This window comes from Tachysurus fulvidraco, chromosome 10 (assembly GCF_022655615.1).
Source record: "Tachysurus fulvidraco isolate hzauxx_2018 chromosome 10, HZAU_PFXX_2.0, whole genome shotgun sequence".
Lineage (NCBI taxonomy): Eukaryota > Metazoa > Chordata > Actinopteri > Siluriformes > Bagridae > Tachysurus > Tachysurus fulvidraco.
This window is the reverse complement of record NC_062527.1, coordinates 9,127,682-9,151,781: the sequence shown is the minus strand read 5'-3', so window position 1 is coordinate 9,151,781 and position 24,100 is coordinate 9,127,682. Positions and strand designations below refer to the sequence as shown.

At 38.3% G+C, this 24,100-nt stretch overlaps 1 protein-coding gene across 2 annotated transcripts in view; it reads left to right on the top strand.

The window, feature by feature from the left end:
- tln2b (talin 2b) overlaps positions 1 to 24,100 on the top strand; it is a 112,628-nt gene that overhangs the window by 17,868 nt on the left and 70,660 nt on the right. For both annotated transcript variants that reach the window (XM_047819587.1, XM_047819586.1), the window contains exon 2: positions 14,600 to 14,648. The gene's annotated coding sequence lies outside the window, so the exon portion shown is untranslated. The remainder of the gene's footprint in view (positions 1 to 14,599; positions 14,649 to 24,100) is intronic.

Genomic DNA, 24,100 nt, shown 5'->3' with positions numbered 1-24,100 from the left:
AAAAATGTAAGTATGAGGGTGTTGAAAAGGTCAGTTATTTTCAAAATAGCACAGATCTTTTAAGGTATATCAATTAAAACTAGAAGTTAGAGATGCAGAATTGCAGGGTATTGACAGACAAAGTCAGAAGCACCAGTGTACTGAATGGCTTGGTTCAGAAGTTGAAAAGCTCAGGCCGGATGGAAATTGGTGGTGTCAGTGCAGCAAATGTCTTCCCATGCAAGCCAAAATTGAATGCCTGTGTTGCCCTGACCTCCAGTTCACAATACCACTTATTCAAGGACTAAATGTGTCTTGAGATGAAACAGTGACAGTGCTGTGCATCACTGACGCTCAGACCCACATCACCAGTGCAGGCTGGGAAACTTCTCCCCATCTGCCTGACATTAATTGTAAGAAACTATGAAAGCCACAGGCCAGCATGGCCCTATGTTTATTGAGCAAATGAAATGGACTAATAGAGGGTCATTTTGGTTGCAAACAAATAATAAGCTATGTGTATGATTTTCGTGTGTATGATTTTTTATTTTTGTTTTTGCTACAGTCTGTTTCTGACCTTATCTGGAATCCATTTCCTTCCTTTTGTGTTTGTTCTTTACTTCAAGACAACAATTTCTTTTCAGGCATAATCATTGAGTAGTAACCAGAGGTCTGAGCTGATTCACCTGGATTCAAATCTGCAAAAATACTTTTTCTAAACATCTAGGATAACTATTCGATGCTTGCTGAACCACAAGCAGTTGCTAGCCATTTAGCATGTATACTATCTATAGATCTCATAGCATGTGCAAAGTCTGTGCTGCTTAAGAGCTCTGGTTACATTTTACAACGTTTTTCAGAATCCTGACAAACATCAAAATGAGGAATTATATTACATCTCTTAAATCAGGATTGTTTAACTTTGGTTTTCATGGCAAAAATGATTGTGGGACATGTTCTGCCTCCAGCTGTTCTACTAATGAAAAAGAGAATGCAATATTTTCAGAAAGCGGATTAAAGAGTTCATGAGATATTCTTCTATAATGTAGGTGAATATAATATGTTGAATATTATAATAATCTACTATAATGTAGGTGAATATCGATATCTTTTATTGTTTTTGTTGATATTTGGATAATATATAATACATAGTTATAATAATAGAATTATTAATAATAATCATTAACAAATTGTTATTTTATATTGTTTAGGGCTATAGCAGATACTTTATTAGTGTGGTGAAACCTTTTCACTATAGCACACTGTACTTGCTTTACATTATTTGTTAATATTATATATATTAAAATGGACAAACTATTTCAGGAAACCGCTTCAAACATCTGAAGGTTGGGAGATCAAACACTTTAATTTGAGCAATTACTAGAAATATTAGTGTCGGGTACAAAGATTTTTTGTGATGTTGTAAAGGGTTTGATTTTTATTTATTTTTTATTTTTTGTTGAAAACATACAACACAAACTTTAAGCTCTTTATACAGCTTTAATGATAAGTCCCACAGCGTACGATATTTTTTTTTTATATGCTTTTTATAATTATTATTAAATCATCTAAATGAAACTTTGACTTTTATATCCTATTTAAACGTTAAACAGCAGCATCCAATAGCAGTGACCCTAATTATTAGCTCCCTTTGTTGCGATAAAGACTAGTATAAAAGAGCCCACGCTTCTTGTTTACAATGCAATTGATATGATGAGAGAAAATATGGATGTGTTTAAAGACTATATTGTTGGATTATTGTATCATTGATGGTGTTGAAAGGACGATAATCGCAGGTACTGTTAAGTGTTGTATCACATGGCACTGTTCTGTCATTGTTGTGTTTGTCGAGCATTCTATTCGGTACAGTATTATTTTTATTGGCTAACTGTAGACAATGTCAAAACACAGCTTTACAGATATTCACGTGTATATCTAGATCTCTAAAAATTGATCCAGTGGTGAGGAGAAACTTCAATAAACTGTGACAGGCGGTTTTGTATGGTGTTGCAACTAGTATCTATGCACAAGACAAAATAATGTCAAGTCTGATGTACAGTTTATATTCTGATGAATCCTAAATTAATTATGACCGATCTTTTCATAGCTATTGTATATGGGTAAAAAAATATACCACAGCTTATCAGATATGCTTTTACTCACATACAGTATAGTAAAGAAAATTTTGCCTTTTAGCACCTGAAAGAAAATTCTGTACGTAAGTTTAAAATGATACTGCGCTAACTCCTAATCACCTCAACCATCTGCTGTTGGAGTTTCGGGCCAGCTGTGACTGACCCCTACATGGCAGGGTTGAGTTTCCCCAGAGGAAGGCTCAGTGTGCAGAGCTGTAATCCCCCCAGAGGCTCTGCCCTGACCTTTTACTCTGTAGCAGACACCGTCGTTGCCCTTGCTGACCTGCAGTTGGGGTACCAGGTACTGGGATAACTGGAAGCATGGGCATCTGTCTTGAATCTGAGAAACCTGTTGAAATGAATGCATCTACTGCCAACTTCATGTAAATCCACCTGACTGAGATCTCTGAGGTCCACAAGTTTTTCATCTGTACATTTGACTATCTGGGGCAACCTTGTTGTTTATGTAACAGAATTAAGGTGTTGGTTTGTAGGAAATGGTTTAGAGAGTCCAGAAGGATGCTGATATAATCTGTACCCGGAGCTTCATTAATATTGCTGTGGTCAAAACACTGGCATGTGCTGGGTTGATGTTATTCAGATACATCACTGACTTCATACAAGATTGTTGTCAGTTCAGTCATGTTCCTCTTCCTCGTACAGATCCCTGTTCTGGACAGTATTATTTACTTGAACATCAGTCATCTGCTGGTAGAACAAGCCTCACCCAGGGAAATATGAAAAGTATTCAGGCTACTGTTTGATTTCTGTGTTAGTTGAGAGAAAACTCAGCTGCGATAAATTATTACGAGGTCACTCAGAGGGAGCTCTGTAGTGGATTAACGCAGCACAGCCTAGGGAGGGGTGTCTTGGAGCAACAAGATTCTTTTTTCAAGGGCCAGTAAAAGAGATGAGAGTTATGAGGGACGGTAGCTCTCTGTGATCTTAGGTCAGTGCTGGACTTCAGGCTCTTTTCTTTAAAAAACTCTTGGCAGAGTTTGGTTAGCATGTCTTAGCCAGAGCTGTGGGAAGCTGCTCAAACTGAATGTCACAGCCACGGAGGAAGTTTAAGGGAAGTGTATGCAGTAAGCGGAGTCATAGCAGGCTTGGCCATGTGTGGATGGACATACGAGTCCTTTCATGCCTCCTTACTTGAGAGCTGTGCACTGGGACTAATTGAATTACAAAGGCCTCTCCCACGCACACACACACTCACACTCACACACACACACACACACACACACACACACACACACACACACACACACACACACATCTATCTGACCTCCTACAGGAGGGCATCACTAATCATTCTGAATGTCTTTTTCCAGAACAGCTAAAAGTGCCTCACCAGTGTGGTCGAGGGTTTAATTTTCCAGGGAATCTTCACAGCCTGGATTAAATGGCATTTTTCCAGAAGGCTCCATCTTCACCCAGTGACCCCTAAAGAGGGCTGGGAGCAGCTGTTCCACAGATGTGCTGTGAAAAAAGGTTCCATCATCTACTAATGAAAGAATTGTCAGCCAAAAACTGAAGGGAAAATTTAGAATTGCTGAGCATACCATAGCGTTCAACTGACGCTTCTACCACAGTTATGTAATGTCAACGTTTTCCTAGTGGATTGAAGTTTCAAAGTACTTGAAGGATGCTGTCATAATGTACTGTACCATGAAAAATACTATATTCGCAATCCCTTCTATTAATGATATTGTTGCTAATCAATAGATAGATCACTGGTAATTGTGTTTTTTAGGCCTCATTCAAATATCTTTTAGAATATTAAAGTAAATAAGCTACTTAATGTCCTCTTTACTCAGGTCAGTCAGCACACGTTAGTCGTCTTATTCATATATGAAACAAACGATCTTCCAAACAAACTAGATTTTCATGAATACCATTTTACTTGTGTAAATGCCCCCAGAGTTATGACCATTCTTTCATATCCAGTGTGATAAACGAGGCCCATTGTTTATTAAATAGCTGTCTTGAAATCTGTTTTCTGTTACAATGTGGATGTGGTATAATACTCGGTATTTAAAGCCATTGACCGATATTCCCCAGTCGAATTGTATCCTCACTCCTTTAAAGACTACAGCAAAGTAAATAACAACCTCTTGATGACCCGTCTTTCATGTTGAAGCAAGAGCAAATGTGGAATTTTACATGGTAGTAACCCACTTGGTTTAGTTAAACAGCGCTAGAAAATCAGCTGGTCTTTTCTTAAAGCACTTTTGCCTTGGCTTATAAAACTAAGCAGATTTGTGTCTGCCTGTACGTAAATAAGATTCACTGCTACATCTGCACTCATTCTAATGAAGTATTTACAGACATGGAGGGGGGGGGGAGGGGGGGGAATTGATTTTATTTCCTGTCTTTGGGAATTGCTCTCTTCATTCTTGGAAGCAGGCTACATGGCTCCGTCATATGTAGGAGAAGAGATTACAGAACCGAAGTCTGCTGGGAGTGAGGGGTGTGTCCTGCATTACAAGTGTATGTGATAATCTTATCGTTTTTTTGGTTTTATTTTTGTTTTTTTGAGGAAGATGAACTCATTCTGTTAAAGCTGTTAATGTATTGGCCTTCTTTCTAGATGCTTTCTCTCTAATATGAGGTAAGATGGTAGGAATTTTGATGGTGCTGCTGAAACACCAAGCAAGCTGAACACATCACACACAAACACACACAGACAAGCACCTGTCCAAACGTTTGAAACTGTCCGAATATCTTTTGCATGTTCTTTGCATTTTGTATTTATCTTGTGTAGCTTTTCTGCCTGACCCAGTGATCCAGCCAAAGCATAAATAAATCATCCTTTGTGGTGACATTCATTAAGCCTGCTGCTGGGTTGCTTGTGTGCATTTCATCTTGTGTGAGTAATAGTTATATGAAATGCCAAAGGCTGATTTAAGGGTGGTAGAAATTCTTCCTAGAATTTTAAAATGACTCTTTTTAGGTCATTGCATCATTATTCTCACAGTATTATGCATTGTAGCAGGAGACTTATCTGACAGGTGAGCTAAAGGTCATTGTATTTGAGAATTAAAAATCTGAGCCAGATATTATTCAGACACAGACTAGACCTTGATTTCTGGCACAGAATCACAGTTTACACTTTATAATTTACCTGGTTAAATTGGTGAACACACTTTATCCTGAACGACTTGCATACTGGTTTGAATAATTAACATGTGAGCTCCAGTTGTCTTCAGTTTATATTTTACATATTATTTTTTTGAACATCAACTGTCATCAATATGGTATTGAAAATTGTACATTGTGTTTTTTCTCCTATTAAACACCCTTGTATCTGCACTAGCAATGTTCCTGTATACTGTTAGAGACGACCAACCACTATGACAGTATAAAACTAGCACCAATTTGCACCAGAATCACTAAAGAATCACAATAATTCAAAATAAACATATTTAATGTGTTTTAGGTTGGAGAGTTCCATTAGGTATATAGTAGATGGTTGTAAAAGATCCATAAAACTGCCAGGTTTTATCTTGTCTTATGATGGTTTATATTTAGCTAACATTTAGCTGCTTAACTCAGCAGTTTTTAGCGGTTAGGCTCACTCAGAATATGCTATTTATAATATGAGGAAATTTTTAATGCACATTTTGTAAAAGTCTTTTCTACATGAAGTGAATTACAGATTTCCTTTTTTTTATTTCCTTTTTTATTTATTTGTTGGTCTATATATTTTCACTGTCTGACGTGATTCTGGCTCCAGCTGAAGTGAATGTTCTGACAAATCACAGTAGCTAGCACCAGTGGTTAATGTGGCATATCATGTTTTCCCATATCTGCAGGTTCTCTTAAATAACTTGTACATTTGCACACAGTAATTTTCACTTGCGAACGTGAGTGAAATGCTCGCAATGTTGGTGCCCTGTGGAAATGTGAGCGTTTGCCACAGCTTTTTTTCCCCCTCTCTGTGGCAGAATCCCAATCTGTGTTTGTCCAAGAGGAGGATTGTGTTCTGTTTTCTTTTTATCGCCCATTCCTCTGGAGTTCTGTCCTGCTTACTGTTGTGTTTTTTTTTTTCCCTGAGGTGAATTGTCTTGATTGCAGGCCTAACTGCTGGTGCTGTTTTATAAATACATGTATAACATGCACTTTAAATTAACTTTCTGAAGCAAGATGGTGAAGCTATACAAGATGTGACTCTTGAAACATGTGTTATAGCACAGTTTTGCTATGGATTAGACAGATAATATTACTAGTTCAGCGAAGACCAGTTTTTTCTTCTCGGGTATTTCTTATGGGTTGTATTATAAACTTTGGCTCTGTGTAGATTATATGGTCTGTTTTATTAAGTAGTAGTTATTGAAGTGTGAGTGTGTGTGTGTGTGTGTGTGTGTGTGTTGTGGAGGTTAATGACCAGACCCTGGTGCATACACGCCTACCATAATGAAACAAGACCTACTTGGTCCTTTAATAAGGTGAATGGAGGAGAAGCATGGCATGTGCTCATCCTGTAGCTGAAGACAAGCAGCCACTTAGCTAATTATTGCAGAATCAGTATTTGTTTTCTGTGTGGAAGTTGTTTGAGTTGTCCCTTTTTTTTGGTGAGTTTTTTTCCTGCCTGAGTTTTAGCCCAAAGAGCTCATTTGTAAGATGGTGTGTTCTGAGTAGCATGCACATGACTAGACAATTAGGTTACCTTTGTCAAAATAGAGAGACATTAAATGAGGCTATGGAGCTAAGGGACTACTCAAGGTAGCATAGATGTCTTTATTATCAGATGTGGTTCATGAAATACATTTGGACTACTTCCATTTCCCCTTCCATGCTGGCCTCGCTACATTCACAAGGCCATGAAAACATAATTAACTTCAGGTACAAGCTTTGTAAAGCTTAAATAATCAGAATAGCAGAGAGGATTCAGGAAATTCAGGTCTTAAGTTCCACTCCAACCCAGGTGGAGGCAAATTAAGGGTAGCGGTATAGTGGACATGTTTAGCAAGAGGATACTGGAGCTTTGAGACAGCAGTTTTCAGTGAACTACTGATGGTGAAACTTTAAACCCTTGGTTCAGCTGGCAGATTCTGCAAAGTGCCATCTCTCCTCCCTCCAGTGTGGAGGCAAATTTATGGCACCTGAGTGATATCAGATTAACGGAAGCAGCAGGCAGACCACATTTATTGCCCTGCTTTACAGGCAGCAAAACTCGTTATTATTAAAGATGTACCAGCTCCAGTTGAATTCTGCTTCATGAAGTATTCGGACATTCTTTGACAATTACATGTCAACTTTTGAGGACAACAGCCTTCCAATCAATACACAATTGCCGAAATGTGTGTGTGTATGTGTATATATATATATATATATATATATATATATATACACATCACACCCTCCAGTGTCACCCAAATGAAGATGAGGTTCCCTATTTGTATCTGGTTCCTTTCAAGGTTTCTTCCTCTTTCATCCAAGGGAGTTTTTCCTTGTTACAGTTGCCTCAATCACCCCCAGCTTGCCTGTTGGGGATAAATACAAAGACATTTATATACATTTTTTTATTTATATTAATATTTAATATTATTTTTTTTGTATCATGTTTATTATGTTCTATAAACCTGCTTTGAGACAATGTCCATTCTGCATTTGCATCAGGTCTACTTGGTGCCAAAGTCAGTGGAAAATCTGTGATGGACTGGGAAAGCCATGTCCATGGTGGTCTGGCAGCCATAAAAGAAAATGGTAGAATCTGTGTTTGAGTAATAGAATATGTGTTTCAATAATAGAAGGAAAAATGTTTTTTGCTACAAGTTAATAATAATAAGTTATGTTACAGTGTTTATTTACTTTATAACCTCACCATGCCCTTTTACCTTCGAAGATTGTGGTGTTAGAAGCCAGTTTTTAAACACAGCTGTAAAAAATAGAGGGTATGTGCCTGGGTATATGGAAGCTACCTGCTGTTGAAATGGATTCTTCACTTGCACTTTTAGCCATTTTCATGATTGAAAGAGAAACAGACTTTACTATGCCACATTTAACCGTGCTTATTAATGCAGTTATCCAATCAGCCAATCATGTGGCAGCAGCAATGCTTAAAATGACCACAGAACTCAAAACATTCTGGTGGATTTAGCTTTGTGGGTATGTTATATATTCTAAGATGCTTTTCTGTTCATTGTGGTTATTTGAGTTATTGTATTTTCCTTTCAGCACAGGAAAGTCTGGGCATTCTCCTGACTTCTCTCCTCAACAAGGGACAAACAATGAAAAGTATTTGTTTTTAAGAAGCTTTTCTGAAACTTTCCTGTCAGGCATTCAGCAGGCGATCCCTAGATCCATAAGTTAATTACTCCTTTTGTGTTCCTTTACGAGTTTAATACAAATTTGAATGAACTTGCTTGTTAATTCTGTTGGAATTTAGAACTATAGGCAATTTGTAACTGCATGAGGTATCTAGCTGCTTATGGAATCTGTTCTCTGCTTGCTGTGTAAGTGGCCAAGAATATATGCTGCTATAAATATGTTGTGTTGACTATAGACTTGGTTAAACATGATCCAGTAATTTGTGTCGGAGCATTCATTTGTAGCTGAATACTTGAGTAAAGTTGAATCTAACACACAAGCATAAATGATCATATATTATAGGAACATGGTCATGTAGTGTTTCTATTGTTCAACACGCATTACAGCAGTGATCTGTTCTCCCTGTTGGTGATCTACTGGTCACACGAACTGGATTCTATTCAGCTTCTACATTTAAGGGCGTATCTAATAATCTCTTTTAGACTTATACTATTCTAATAATACATTAATGTTTATTTTTTTTTTATTAGTGAGATTTTGTGACCTTTAGTATTATAAGTTTCCACAGTTATTCTTAACCCTGGTAGAACTTTATAGTTCTGCATATACACAGTGTTTGACTTTGGTATTATATGTACTATTGCATGAGTTGTAGGAGTTGGTATGATATAACCTTGTCATCCCTCTATCTATCCCGTGTTCTATTGCCATTCACGCATGTCCTCAGTGACACTGCTCATTCCTCTCATTTATCACGTCTCTGAATAGTGCCTTCATTCCTACAGGGTTAAGACCCGGCATCCTTCAAGATCAAATCCAAACAAGGGACGTATTCCACAGCACAGAAAGATTCCTTCAGCTCTCTCTGGACCTGACGTCACCGAAAAGCTGTTATTCGAAAAGTAGCATGACCCTGAAAAAGTGCAGCTTTTATTCGCTTGGCCTTGAATTTTCAGTGATTTGGTTGATTCTGTGGAATCTGGATGTCTGTATTGTTTTTGAGTGGTGCTAGAGTTTGAATTGCGATGTTTGGGGAAATGTGTTGGAGTACAATTATTCCTTCATGATCTACATCATGTCCAAAAGGAACCTTGTTGGGGGAAATGGCTCCCTTAACATTGGATCACATTTGAAGATGTGCATTGTTCCTCAGTAATAATTTCCCATGATCTGATTCTGCTGTTTCCTGAGAGAAGTGAGCATTTTTATCAGTTAAAGATTTAGATTAACTATAAAGTATGGTGTCATAATTTGTTATTGAATGAGCTTAGCTGTAATTTTTTGGTGAGGCAAGAAGAAATGTCCACCTGTGGACTCTTGCGCTCTCTCTCTCTCTCTCTCTCTCTCTCTCTCTCTCTCTCTCTCTCTCTCTCTCTCTCTCTCTCTCTCTCTCTCATCAGTCCCATTGGATCGGATAGACTAAAATTAATTGCCATCTAGTCCCCAGGCTGTAGCCATATATATATATATATATATATATATAATTGTTTTTATTTTTTTATTGAATCAACTTTTATTGATTTAACTGGCAAAGTGCACAGAACTTATAAAAGTGCAAGCTGGGCAGCAAGAGTTAAGATCAGTGCAAAGACATTTCTGGAAGTGTGCTTTAAAAAGCGTGCTCCCCAAATGTTTCGGGCAACACCGCCTGTCAGCAGCACCCTCTCTTATCTCCGACTTGTTCACATCTTGAGACAGTACAGAGAATTAGTCAAGCTGTACTGTATCTGGCATGGAATATAAGCTGAACTCATTTCCAGAAGACCATCTATAGGAAAGAGCATCAGTCATAGGCAAGTTTGTTTTTCTGGTATGACTGCAATATAATTTTATCCATCTATGCAAAAACAATGATCTGCATTATTCAGATTTGCATCTTGAAGAAGACGACTGTATTTTAAAGGGTTTCAAAATTGCAGCAGTTGACTCACCTTTAGCAACTGGATGGTGAAAGGTAAAAATGCACCATTGCAATGCTTTTTTTCCTGATAAATTATTATTTTTTTTTTATCATCTCTGAGTGTTTATGGAAAATTTCTGCCTTGATTAGTACAAAATTGTTTTTCCAGATATCTTGAATTACACAAAAATTAAAATGATTTGAGAGGTCATATAAGAAAAGCTGATCATACATTTAAAATTTAAATATAAGGTTCTATGATACTAATGTTGAACCAGGTTTGTTGCTTAGTAGTGGTATTACAAGGTAAAAAAAGACCCCAAGACTTTAAGTTAAAGACTATTACAGTAACTGTGTTTTGAAAAATGAATGGCAGAAACAAGAAAAATGATTTTAACATAGACACAAAGGCATTTTGAAAACAAATTCCAGAAACATTATTATTTTATTTTCTGTCCATGACCAAAGCAGGAGGCAGAATTTCATTGCATAGTTTATGTAATAGTAGCACGCTGGTTAATATATCACCTAAAGTGTCTTTAGCTTAAAACAATTCTAAAGGAAATAAACAATAAAAGCTATCTGCTAAGCTGCATGATGAAGCCTAAATTTTGATCAGCCATGCTTATTTTATGCCATGATATTTTATGTTTTGTTTTATGCATGTATATAGAGAGTAGGTAACTTGCGACTCAGCCTGCTTTCTGGAATGATGAAAACGGTTGCTATAGAAACTGCCATAAAAAGGTGCTGTCAGGTCTTTGCCCCTTTTTAAGAGAGATTTATTTTTGAAGGAATATTGTCTAAATTATTTATTCGCTATATTTTGGTCACATATTAGCAGTTATTTTATAGAACCTTGGTATGATCTGTTATGGGTTTACAGCTCACTTTCTATTAAAGTAAATTAGAAACCTGATCTTGTATGACTGGAAATAACAGCCTGGGACCGTTGCCAAGATTGCGGCACTTTGGGACTTATTACAAGTTGAGGACTTTGACAATACGTGTGCACTTCAGTCGCGCATGCATAAGAAGAGCGATTCTAGCAACGTTTGGCAAATATTTCATATGAAACGTCTATGAATCAATATGAACCAGTTTGTATACTATGTGATGATATGCAAGACTATGTTGTGTGTTTGTAAATCCTTTCTTTAATTTAGAACATACAAGTGTGTGCGATTCTCTATTTATATGAAAATTATATTCAGTGAAATCCTCTCTGATTCTGAGGAAAAAAATCAATAGTCTCGCTTAGCTAGTCTGTCATTTGAAGCTTGTGCTAAATTAAGTTTATGGTATAAATTGAATTATTACTGTTTTAATTAGTGTGTATATAATTTCATTTCACATGGTTCAATAGTTTTGGAGTTTTGGTTTGGAGCTGTAACAGTTTAGTTTGTGCTGAAAATCTGGCAACGTCCACCTTTTTTTTGTGTGTGTAAATGTTTATTTACACAAGATTTCTTTTGTATAATATTTCTTAGAGCAAAGCCAAAAGAGCAAAGCCTTAAGCCTTTGCTCTAATTTACTGTAAGCACCTTGTGGAGCTGTGTATCTACTCTTGCAATCTCGGTTTCAGCTGTGCCTCGAAAACTTGTAAATGCTCTCAGGCTGTTTATGTAAACGATCCTCACCCTTCACCATGGCATTCCTTCATGTCCTTCACAGTGAAACTGCTATAGTCTCACCAGTTACCAATTAGGTCCCACATCTACAATCCAGTTTCCCAATAACTATTAGCTTTACGACTCATGTACTATTATACGCTACAGTTTTATTTGTTGCTCTGTACTCTTTGCTTTAGTTGTGTGCATTTGATGCACTCAATAACTACACCTCTCTCTGCTTGGATGGTTAAAGCAGAATTTCTTCTCATATATAATGATTACATTTGGACAAAGCTTGTTTTGGTGTTGTGTTGAATGGTGAAAGGTGAATGGATGCAACTATAGGAGTAGTCTCTGTTTTGAGTTCAGTATTGGGCCTCTAAGCTCATTACATTAATCTGGTTAGGGGAACAACTGGGCATCAGGCTCCTCTCCTCTAGATTTGCAAAAATATCAGGCATCATGTCATGTGAAGAGTAAAGGCTGGGCCTGAATTCTTTTTTGCCAGGACTGTAGGTTCAAACGGACCACACACACAGCCTCCGAGATCTAGTGTCCACTGGAGCAAATCAGCAGTGTTTGAGATGTGCAACGTAAAATACAAAAAAAGGATGTAATAAACACAAGCACGGTGCATTTAAAAAAAATAAATAAATAAAGGCACTTGCTTGGTGTCAAAGCAAATATACATAAAACAAGCAAACATACAGATTACCAAACAACAAATTGACTGCAGATAACTCCGTTGACGTGGGTGACAGCAACCGTTAACAGCTAGATGTGGGCGTGTCCAGACATGTGACACGGTTATAAATAGTGACCATCAATGAGCGCAAAGACATTAGAATTCACACTGCTATTCCTTCATCTCGTATGACTTTATGCTTTCATACACGTGTGAATTTTTATATACAAACGGCAAATTTCCCGCCAGAATGTTTCATTTGATAGGCAAGAAAACTGATTTCGATTACTATGGCAACCAGAAGCATGGACACCTAATGGTCACTTCATAGTACACCTACTGTCCACTTGCAGCAATAAAATCACTGTGTTTTGAGAACGTAGCATTAGTCTTGAACGGAAAAGCTGACTAATGGCCAGTTCAGCTTTTCTGTTTGCTCATGAAAAGACACATCATAATTATAGACCTGGAAAGAATTCACTAAAAAAACAAATATAATAGGAAGCATGGTGCAGCTCACCTATTATTGTGCGTGTGTGAGATTGTTTTATGCTCATGCCTATTAGAGATCCTAGTGCTTTCAAAAAAGATTAGATAGAAAGACACAACATTCCATAACTCCGTGAGTTAATGATAGGTAATATAATAATAATAACACAAGCAGTATAAAGCTAGCCCTTTTAATGAGCATCTCGATTAATCATCATTTACTCCTAGCTAACTGCTTCTAAACCATTCTGTACCTTTTCCACACTTCCCAACTCCCAGCATTCCCCAAAATCTCCCTCAAAGAATGCTATTTAAATAAGATCCAATTTACAAATGTCTGTTAATTACTGTTGACTAAATATGTCTTTAACATGGGCTTGGTGTCAAAACAAAAACCTTTAAGGCACTTCATCTCAAACTAAAAAGTAATGCTTTAAGTAATAGTCACACATTGGATAAACATTGTGAGGTGGTTTGGGTTTTGGCACAATGCAATAGATCCTTCTTAACCCCAACTGAAAATCTAACCAAATTAGTATTAATTTGTTTTGTGCCTATTTGCGGTGCAGAAGAATAGTTTGCATGTTTCTCTGAATAATATCTCAGTGCCACTGGTTTAGGGGTTTATTACTTTGTATATTGCAAGTGGAGCAATTTACTAAGGTTAAAAAGTACCATGTGTCATGTGTAGCCTCTGTATTCTTATCTTGTATGTTAATTGGAAACTAATTACTTTTGCTTATCTTAAGACTGTGGTCCATGATCAGGTTTCATAATAAGTAGGCTACAAGTCCGGAATATAAATTTTCTGGAATACTAAACCTGTGCTAGGATGACAACAGTATATTCATAAAAGGCCTGTGGAAGTCCTGTTTCTCTGACATGCCCTTTTATTCAGCCTTTTAATCTCTGCCAATACTTGCTTTGGGTGAGAGTCAATACAAAAGAGCCTTTGCTGGATTGTCTACTTAAGAAAAAAGCATGAAAACATTTTTCCCCTCAGAGAAACAAAGGGAATGTTTACAAATCTATATCTTATTACCTGGGGTTCTTTCTACACCTCCCATTTTGTGGGGGGAACATCTCCAATCTCGCTGATACGTTTCTGTCCTTTTCCTAACCTTTTGCTTCCCCTCTCCTCCCATTCTTCAGCTTCTTCCGGACCTCTTGCCATATCTCTTTTCTCCTTCCTAGCCTCATGCCAATTTCTCCCTTAACCTTTCACCATGCTTTCCTCCACTAATGACTGCTCCAGATGACCCACGATACCCTCGGAGCTTCACACCGGCATGTGCACTGAAATAACAAGCACTTCTTAATAGCCGTTTTCTCTGAAATTAAATGAGGAAATGTGTAGTTGTAGTACCAACAAAATAAATTAGTTTAATTATTAGTGTTGTATAGTTTGAGGCTGAAGCTGTCAAGTTCTATTAGCAGAAAGTGTTCTGGGCCAAAACAGTGATTCAGCAAGAGTCCTGCTGATTAGTCTTCTTGTCTCTAACTGACTTTCTCTCTTCTTTTTCAGCTGTGGAGAGCTGCTGAGGTGCTTTGCCATTGTATGTGCAAACAATAAGGTAAGACCCATTTATTTTAGAGGAAAGTGCATAGTGTGCAGTATTTGATGAGATGACAAAAAAAAGCACAGTTGAATTTTGGATTTTTTTTTGTTGATGGTTGTTTATTAAGTAGTTGGCTGTTTGGTTTTCTTGGCTGCAGGAACAGGTGTTCTCAGTCAAAGGGTGCGCAGTATTTCTGGCGATCGGTGTTAAACGTCTCAGTGAATGAGCACTGACTTTTTCTGTGAACTGGTAATGAAATTCTGGGCCCTTTTGTCGCTCCTAGCAGGGGCTCAGCACTCTCAATAGTCCTGTGCTGCTCAGAAAGGGGCCTTATGCTCTATGACTAGAGCTGACCAAAAGCCACCGGCCCCCAGGAAAAAGGCTTTGGCTGCAGTTGCTATGGCGACCAGAGTATGTGGTGCATAACATAGTGGCTGCCAGTTGCTAACAAAGTATGGCAGCATCCTTCCCTTCTTCAAGTGCAAGGGTTCTAATCCGCTGTCTCTCTCTCTCTCTCTCGCTCGCTCGCTCGCTACCTCAATCGCTGTAAAGGACAAGCTCAAAGAACCCTTTGCTGTGCTCTCTGGGGTACACAGCACAGGAAATGCATGGTTGGCTGTGCGGAGATGCCGGACTCTGCCAGCCTCAGCTGTGATGGAGTGAGTGTAAATGCACTCTAGTGGTTTATTAGTACGGGAGTTTATGAAGCATGCTGCTGTTGGACAGTTCTCTTCCTATTAGCATGTGGGATTCACACATTCAAAGTGATCGTTCGTCATTAGAGCATGACGGGCAAGAATAAACGAACACAGCACCGAGTTCCAGCATTTAGTGGCCATGTTTCGTTGTTTGTAGAGCATCTTCTCAAGGACACACTGAATCAAGAAGCATCTGTTCGATTAACAGCCAGGAATTTCTCTGTACTTTTCCAGAAGACCAGTAAACGCATGCAATCCGAAAGCCTGAAATGAATAATGCGTTGGCAGAGGAGCTGTTTTTGCTTTTTCCATCCAATTAAATGGTTACATAACCAATTTAAGTTGGTTTTAATATTTAATGGCCATTAAAAAAAAAAAAAGGGTGGATGGATGGGCGGGCGAGCAAGCACGCTTTTTCCTGCATGTATACCCAGTAGATGTCCCTACAGGTTCACAGTGGTCAGATATTCCTAGTCTCATGGGGTCCCCACCATGATATATAGGAAATAATCTGTTTGCCTTTGACTCCCATCGTTTGCCATTTATATTCATCCCAAGGTCGAGATGTTGACCAGTCATTAATCATGTGTAGAGGAAACATCCAGTACGATGGGTGCAGGACTAATTGAGTACATGGGAAAGAAGTAGTGCATGAGTGCTTTATCTAGCTGGCTGACTGACTAGCTTGAGGTTTGTTTGGTTACCTCGGCTGTCTCTCCACAGGGGGGGAGTTTCACTTTGTTTGCAGGCCAAGTGTGTGCTGTGTGTGAGTAATTGGTAGGTAAGAATAATGGGTTGTGTCATTGAGAGGAGACACACAGGCACGGTTGTGTACTGTAGCAGGAAGAAAGGAGACCAGCTGAACCAGACGTTAGCTAACTTTAACCTTCATCAATCCCCAGCTCTGACCCTTTATACATTAATGTAATGACAGAACATAGCATATGTCAATATTTATTTAGGCATTATCCCCAATAATCAAGGCAAATATTTACTATTGTGGACATCACTCCCTGCAATCCATCCAGACTGTCTTCTGTTCCAGCTGCCAGCTAGACAACATTAGATATCTTAGCGAAGACAATGGTGTAATTCTGCTCACATAACAAGAGCAACATTTGAAAATCTAAAACTCATAGTGAACAGAACCATCATAATACCTTTTAAAATAGAAAAATAAACACAACTTCTAAAACAAATTCTTACAGCTTTGAGTGTGAAATCTGCTTTAGTGTGAAAGTTATTTGCTAAATATAGATAACAGGGCTAACATACTGCATCCTGACAGGAAACATACAGTGTGTAACTTACTTGCTAGTGTTATTCGATTGGCTTGGCCATCATTTGTCTAACTAAGACTATTTTAAAGACTAGTCTTAATCTAATCTGGGAACATCTCACTGATTTGAGAAGACAAGTCTTCTAAAAGCTATCAAACAGTTCTAGATTTCTTCCACAGCAGTTCCAAATTAAACATGTACTGTAATATAAAACAAGGTGTTTACCTAAATGTTTTCATACGTGGGGAGATACACTTTTTAGCAAAATGACTTATCTGAAGGAAAGCCTTTGAGAGTTTTTCATACTTCGCTTATCTGAATAAAAATACAGAATGTTAACTTTCACAATGCCTTAGACAAAAGAAGAATGAAATAAAATCATTCTCATTACTGAATCAAAAAGGATTCATACGGTCGTGATGGACGTTAACAGGAAACATGGCAAACACAATCTCACACACAACGCTGTTGCCAAAATTAGAGCCAAACTGAAAGAAAATCTGTTTGTGTTTATGAAGAAATGGTATTCATGTAGATTTTTTTTTTTGTTAATTTCCTTTCCTGTATGCAGGGAGTATTGGGGGACACTGTATTATGCAATATACTATAATTAGTTATCAGATCCGCTAAAATATTTATGAACATATCATTTTATTGCACCATTTTATTTTATTGTTACATCATATATCAAAGAAGAATTGGAGAGCTGTCTCATACTGTAGGCTGAGAATCACCACACATCCAAACATCCTGTTAATTAATATAAAGGATAAAAAACAATTGGCCTTGGAATACAGAAATGTCCTTATCCAGAGCAACTAACAGAAATGGTGTGAATCTGCGGACAAAAAATATAATTTCCTCAAGCTGGTTCTCGAGGTTGTGAGTACTTTTAGTTCTTTAACCGGTTCAACGCTAGACCTATTTTGAGCCTCTTTCTTGAAAACGACATGCTCAATTTAAATTTAGTTTCACTCAAAAACTACATGGTGTATTTGGATTATTCTGGTACTTTGTGAGTGTAACCAGTTTATATTATTTATATGTTACCATTATCTTGGTGAGTTTTGGTCACACAGTGCTCATCCATATACCGTTGCATTCTGAAGAATCTGATTGTGTTCAACTTGTAGTGGCTGCTTGCTTGCTTGTCGGGTTTTTTTTCTGTCTGTTTATTTAGCTGCTTGGCGTTGGAGGTTCTTTTAGGTGGAAATGGACTTTGGAGTCTTATAGCTGAGCTTCTTCCTGTACATCTGATATGATGCATGTATAAATACATTTGGGCTGCATATGCTTTAGAAAGGATTTATTTCTGCCCTGGCTGACAACTGGAAAAACAACAAAACCTTTGTGGAATTTTGTCCTGTATGAAGATATTATTTTGTGTGTGTGCTTTATCTAAAATCAACTATGTTTATTAAATTGAGGAAGCCGAGCCTCACACTACTATAATATCATTATTTTTAAAAGAACCATGGTGCATTAAAACTGATTTTTGACTATACAGTCACAATAGTTTATAATTAATAATTTTAACAATAAATTATTATATAACACTAACAATTTAGAATGATAATAGTTTATAATTTCTTTTCTGTATTGGTCAAAATTTCTTTTCTGTATTAGACCACTAGCTTGTAAATTCCCATTCTGTGCATTACAGCTGCCAGAACCTGAGAGACACCGTGAACAGACCTATTTTAATGGTGGTACTCTGTAATTCTCAGTCCCTTTTTTTTCCTGAATTTCTTCTCAAGCTCGTTCGCCGAGGCAGCAAAGGGAAGGTGTCGGACAGCTTTCCCTTGTGGCTCTTTCAATTTTTTACACTGGGTCAGGACAGATCAGACTCATTCCACTCAGTCTTGTCTCCTCCTCTCTCTATGGGTTTCTCCACAGGAGAACTGGAGAACTATTCTCTGTGAAAGGAGTTGAGGCTCACTGCCTCTTATTTCTCTTCACCCTGATAGTAATGGAGTGCAGTAAGAGGGAGAGAGAGGCTTTAGTGTGGAAAAGACGGGGTTTAAAATGAGCTAGACATAGATTAGCTTAGATAAGATTAATGTATAAAATAAACATTACACAATTCCAATTTGTCCCAACCAAAAAGGCACTCTACTTTTTAGTAATATAAGTAATATTAAGTAATAATATATCCTTTAAAAACATTCATGCCAAAGTTATTTACGGCCCTGTGGAATATTTTAAATAACTGTCATTCTTGAAATACTTATTGTTCATGAGCTATAAGCCCCCAGGAACCTTTTTGTTGTTGTTGTTGCCTGTAACTACAGTATATCCTGATTCCCTGGGGTACAATATAAATATGATGATGCACACATCACCAAAGAATTTTCAACACAAAAAAAAAGCCAGATGGTTCACAGATGGTTAAAGAAACCATACTGAAAATCTGTGTTTTAAATTGAAGTAGGAAGTCCACATGGATCAATGTTCTGCATAGAGGTGTACACCATGATCTCTGTACAATGTTGGACATTGCAGGAAGATGATCAGCGCTGCTGTTGATGACATGGATACAGTTAGAAGGAAAGAAATAACAGGCAATGGGTGCGACTCAATCAGCTCTTTTAGGTTGTGAGTCAGTACATCACGGACGCAGATTCTGGCACTGGTCTTTGGCTCACTATACGTTCGGACACTGATGACTCAATTTCCGGCATCATGACTAAATTCTCGCATCACTACTTGTGTTTATCAACAACAGACAGGACTGGTCATTTTCTGCCTTATTTGTTGTTTGAAGTACATTGTGAAAAATAACTGTCCGGTATTGACGTCATATCCTTGCAACACTTCTAGCTAGTGTAATATTTTTAAAATCATCGAACATTTAAATGTAGAATCAATCAAAACATGTGTAGAAAGTCAATAATTTGAGAGCTACAACAACGACCGCTAGCTGCATGCATTTGTAGACGAAGTTGTAGAGTTCATCCAACAAATTATTTCATTTCCTGTAAGAGAATATGGTGAGCATTGATGTTTTTTGCAGTGTGTTATGGGATTTTGTTTAGGGAGAAAATGTTAACAGGAGTGGAAGCCTTTATATGTAAAGTTTGTTGTGCATGAAAAATCCCAAGAGATCAGTATTTTTCAAAAAACATACAGGATATTTTATGCCTTGTGCTGCTGTCATGTCATTGGCTGACTGGAATGTTGCCTGAATGGAGAGGTGTACTGTCTTTCCTGTATGTTGCCTGTATGAGGTTATATTAAATGAAACTCTACACAGAGGTAAGAAGAGAAGAAGATGTAGAGGTAAAAATATTACCACAAGCAAGTGTGTGATATCGCTGGTATATTAATTGCTTCTATTAATAAGTAATTCGTGTCATGTAACAGACATTTTAGACACAATATAATAAATTTATTTTTTTATTATTAGTTGCAAGATTCCAAGCAAAAAATAAAGTGACTCCCAGCTCGGAGTAGCAACAGTTTCAGCGTATCAATCCATTGCTAATATTGGGATTTTATGTGACGAACCTGGACAAGTGGAGTGATGATTTGGTATATTAAATATCAACACTCTTGGAACATCATTTGACCAATCATTTGACTTAATTTTTGTGAAAGGTGCCATTAATTGTGCATAAGTATAAGCATAGACAAAATCATAGCAACACAGACTTATTGGTAGAGAAACAGCACACATCATCATTCACTGTGACCTCATAATTAACACCAAATATCTTTCCATAGCCAGTTTCCTCGTGCAATACCACAATGCTGCCTCCCCATTCAGCTGACCCGTAACCAGAACACGCCGTATTGAGCAAGAACATTCATGTAAAGCATCATAGGCGTGTTCTCGTTGATGCTTCTTACACTATATCACTTAAAGCTCATGCTCTCATTTACTCAGCAGCACTTTGCCATCTGTTCACCTTCTTCCTGGACATCTGAATACAGGAATACTTAATGATGGAACTGTATACTGGAAATGACTGATGGTGTCCAGCAGTAATTTCTTCCTCTGCTGTCAAACCTTTCTGAAAATAAGACCCTGGTCTCTAGAGGGATTTCCCTCTTGCATACCTCTTTGGTTATCTAATTCTCTTTTTAAAGATGGGAGGGTTGATTTCGGTGTGGTGGTGCAACACATGGGCAATACTCTAAGCTGGAAATCAGGTCAGACTGTGTGCGTGTGTGTGTGCACAGAAATATTTCAGGAATGGTTTGAGGAACATGGCAAAGAGTTCAAGGTGTTGACTATATATATTTGCAGTGTGGTAGTGTGCATTATCCTGCTGAAAGAGCCCACTGCCATTAGAGAATACTGTTACCATGAGGGGGTTTACTTGATATGCAACAATGTTCAGGGAAGGAGAAATGTGTCAAAGTAAAATCCACATCCATGCCAGAGCACAACTTTTCCCAGCAGAACATTGCCCAGAGCATCACTTCCTCCACCACCATGTCTTCTTCCTATAGTGCATCCTGGTGCCATCTCGTCCCCAGATATACCAAGCATACGCACCCAGCTGACCATATGATGTAAATAAAAACATGGTTCATCAGACCAGGCCTCCATTTCCCCACTGGTCCAGTTCTGATGCTCATGTACACTTTGGTAGGTGCTTTCATTGGTGGACAGGGATTAGCATGGGCAACACTGACCAGTCTGTAGCTACACAATCCCATGCACTATGCAGTCTGACGATATTGTAACAGTATTCTAAGTTTTACTTGAAGTTTTTTCTGGGAAACAGAGATAAAAAAAAATAGTTTTGTAAAAAAATAGCTTGGTTTTCTAATTTTTCCCAGCAAAGATGGGTTAAGGGTGTGAACCTTTTTAAAATACAACGATGTTCCAGGAGGTATTAAATAGAAAATCTAGCTGTTTGAGCAGGATGAAGTCTACAAAAATGTTCCAGTGACATCAAGAATCGATTAGTTAGATTAGTTTCCTGGATGTAACAACAGTGAAAACCTAAAGATTACCTTTTCGTATCATCCTGTATAGGAAATATGTAGTGTTTTATTGGCATATATACAGTACAGTACGTACGTGTGTGTTTTGCATTTGTGCTTGGTTTGGATGGCTCTTGTGTCCTGTATTTGTGTGATTCTTTAACTCGTCCTTGGCATGACCTCTGCCTTTCTTACTGTCTGCATGTTTTCTTTTGTTTATGCCACTGATGACAGCACGTTACTGTAATCACACCCTGTTATCTAGTGTGGTTCCACACACACACATACATTCACACACCACCACCTCAACAGCTAAGAAGAGAAGAGAGAGGGAGGGGAAAAAAGAGGAGTAGAGAGCACTACACCGGGGCAACTACCGACAACAGGGCACTGTTTCTCTCTGATTTGATTATATTCCACCGAGAGTGTTTTGAGATTATGTTTATGTGGCAGGAAGGCAAAAGCCAGTGGGAGATGCCTCCCACTGACAGTGCAGGGAGTATTCTGTGTACCGCCAGGCTTTGAAATCAGCGTCCTATGTTTGTATTCTGCCGCACATCAAAAACTAATTATTCTCTCTTTTGTCTACTATAGAGTTTAGAGATTTTGCTGACTTCTATGTCAGTGCCTTTCCGTTTTAGTTTACTGAACTAAAGTGTGTGTGTGTGTGTGACTTGAACTTACTTTGATCCCAAAGCATGTGCCATTGACTCGAAGCTTCAGTATTCTGCCATGGCCCACAGGAGTAAATAGCTATTGTGTGTACGGCTGAATATACTGTACTGTAGAGAACTTTTATCACAACTTGTGCCATCATGACCCCAGAACAGCAGTGAAGCTGAGGACAAACATCCTGTCCGGTTGCCATGCCGACTCTTCCTGGGTGTTTTTTTTTTTTTTGTGTGTGTGTGTTCGATTGAGAATGTTCAGCTGTCAGGGTGGAGTGATGTTGAGCTTTCTTCCATTCCCCCTTCCTCTCTCGTTCTCCATCCTCAGGCTTTTATACCTTTGGAATAAAAGAGCATTTTGAATGTATCATGCTCTCTCACTCTCCGTCGCCAAGCCTTTAATGAAACCTCCCTTCTTATGTCTAATTAACTTACCGTTCTACTTTGAAACAGGGACCATAAACCAGGTTCCACTGAATTTAGGTGAAAATGTGCATGTTAAAATGTCTGACTTGTGTAATGTGAAAGTAATTGAGAGGGAGTTCTGTGGGAAGAATGGGAGACGGATCTTCTTTACAACCTCCTTTTCTTTCACCATGTCTGATAGCTCTGGAGGACGTTCTATTTTGTCGAGTATTTTTAGCGTATAAAGGGCTTGGGCGGCTTTTTGTTTCTTTCCTTGAGACAAGGGCATGATTTATCATTTCTGTCAGACAGTGAGGCCTAGCATTATAGCGGCCCCATACAATACACATACTTCACTAAGGCTAAACATTACCGCAGATATCTCTCTTTTCTTCTCTCTTTTAGGCAGACTTTAATAATATATCTGTTTCCAGGTAGATTCTGGATCTTTTGAGAAACATTGTTTGACCCACTTCTTGGGTGTCCCCGGTGTGCTGGTTAGGGCAGCATCGTGTCTGTACTTTTTAATGATGTGGCTTACTTTGGTTATGTAGCTGCACATGTCGCAATGTCTTCATGTCCTCCAAAAATGGAAGAAGACAGAAAGCTTCTTGGGTGTTAACCCAGGTTTACCACGTGCTTCTTCTGAGACACATGAAGCTAGCCAATCGTGTCTTTTCAAGCCACACACTAACACACTTGGAGGAGAAGTGCCAGCTTTTCTCTTCTCCATACACAAGCTCAAATAAACAATTAGATAAAGTCACCGACCAGTATGTCATCTCTTTCACCCTGAGAGCCAGTTTTACCTTCTTGCAATAGATAACCAGGATGCTGTCTTGACTATAAAGTGAAGGTCAGTTCTTTGGTCAGTTCTACTTATTTGTTGTATTTGACGTGTTCAGTATAGTCTGCTCTTGGGGGGGAAGGATATTGAGATGTTCTGATGGCGCATTAGTTTATCTGAGGAGTGTTTCTTTTCTAAAGATGTTGGTCCACCAGGGTAAATTTTTTTTTTTTTTCAGCCTGTTTTTTGACCCAGATGTCATGCAGCTACTAAACATTGAGCTGCTGCTGACCAGTCAACCTTTCCACTGCGTGCACAATTTACTAAAGTCTGGCCTTTAAGCAGGAGGAGGCTGAGCTGAAGCGCACACACTTAGGAGTAAGGTAAAGATTCTCAGTCGCGGCTGTAACATTGAGACATAATTGTAATAATTGTAGAAATGTTGAATTTCAGGGGGCACGGTGGCTTAGTGGTTAGCACATTCACCTCACACCTCCAGGGTCGGGGTTCGATTCCCGCTTCCGCCTTGTGTCAGTTCTCGGGGGTTCTTCTCAGTTCTTCCTCCCCTGGGCCAAAGACATGCATGGTAGGTTGATTGGCATCTCTGGAAAATTGTCCATAGTGTGTGATTGTGTGAGTGAATGAGTGTGTGTGTGTGTGTGTGTGTGTGCGCGTGCGCCCTGCGATGGGTTGG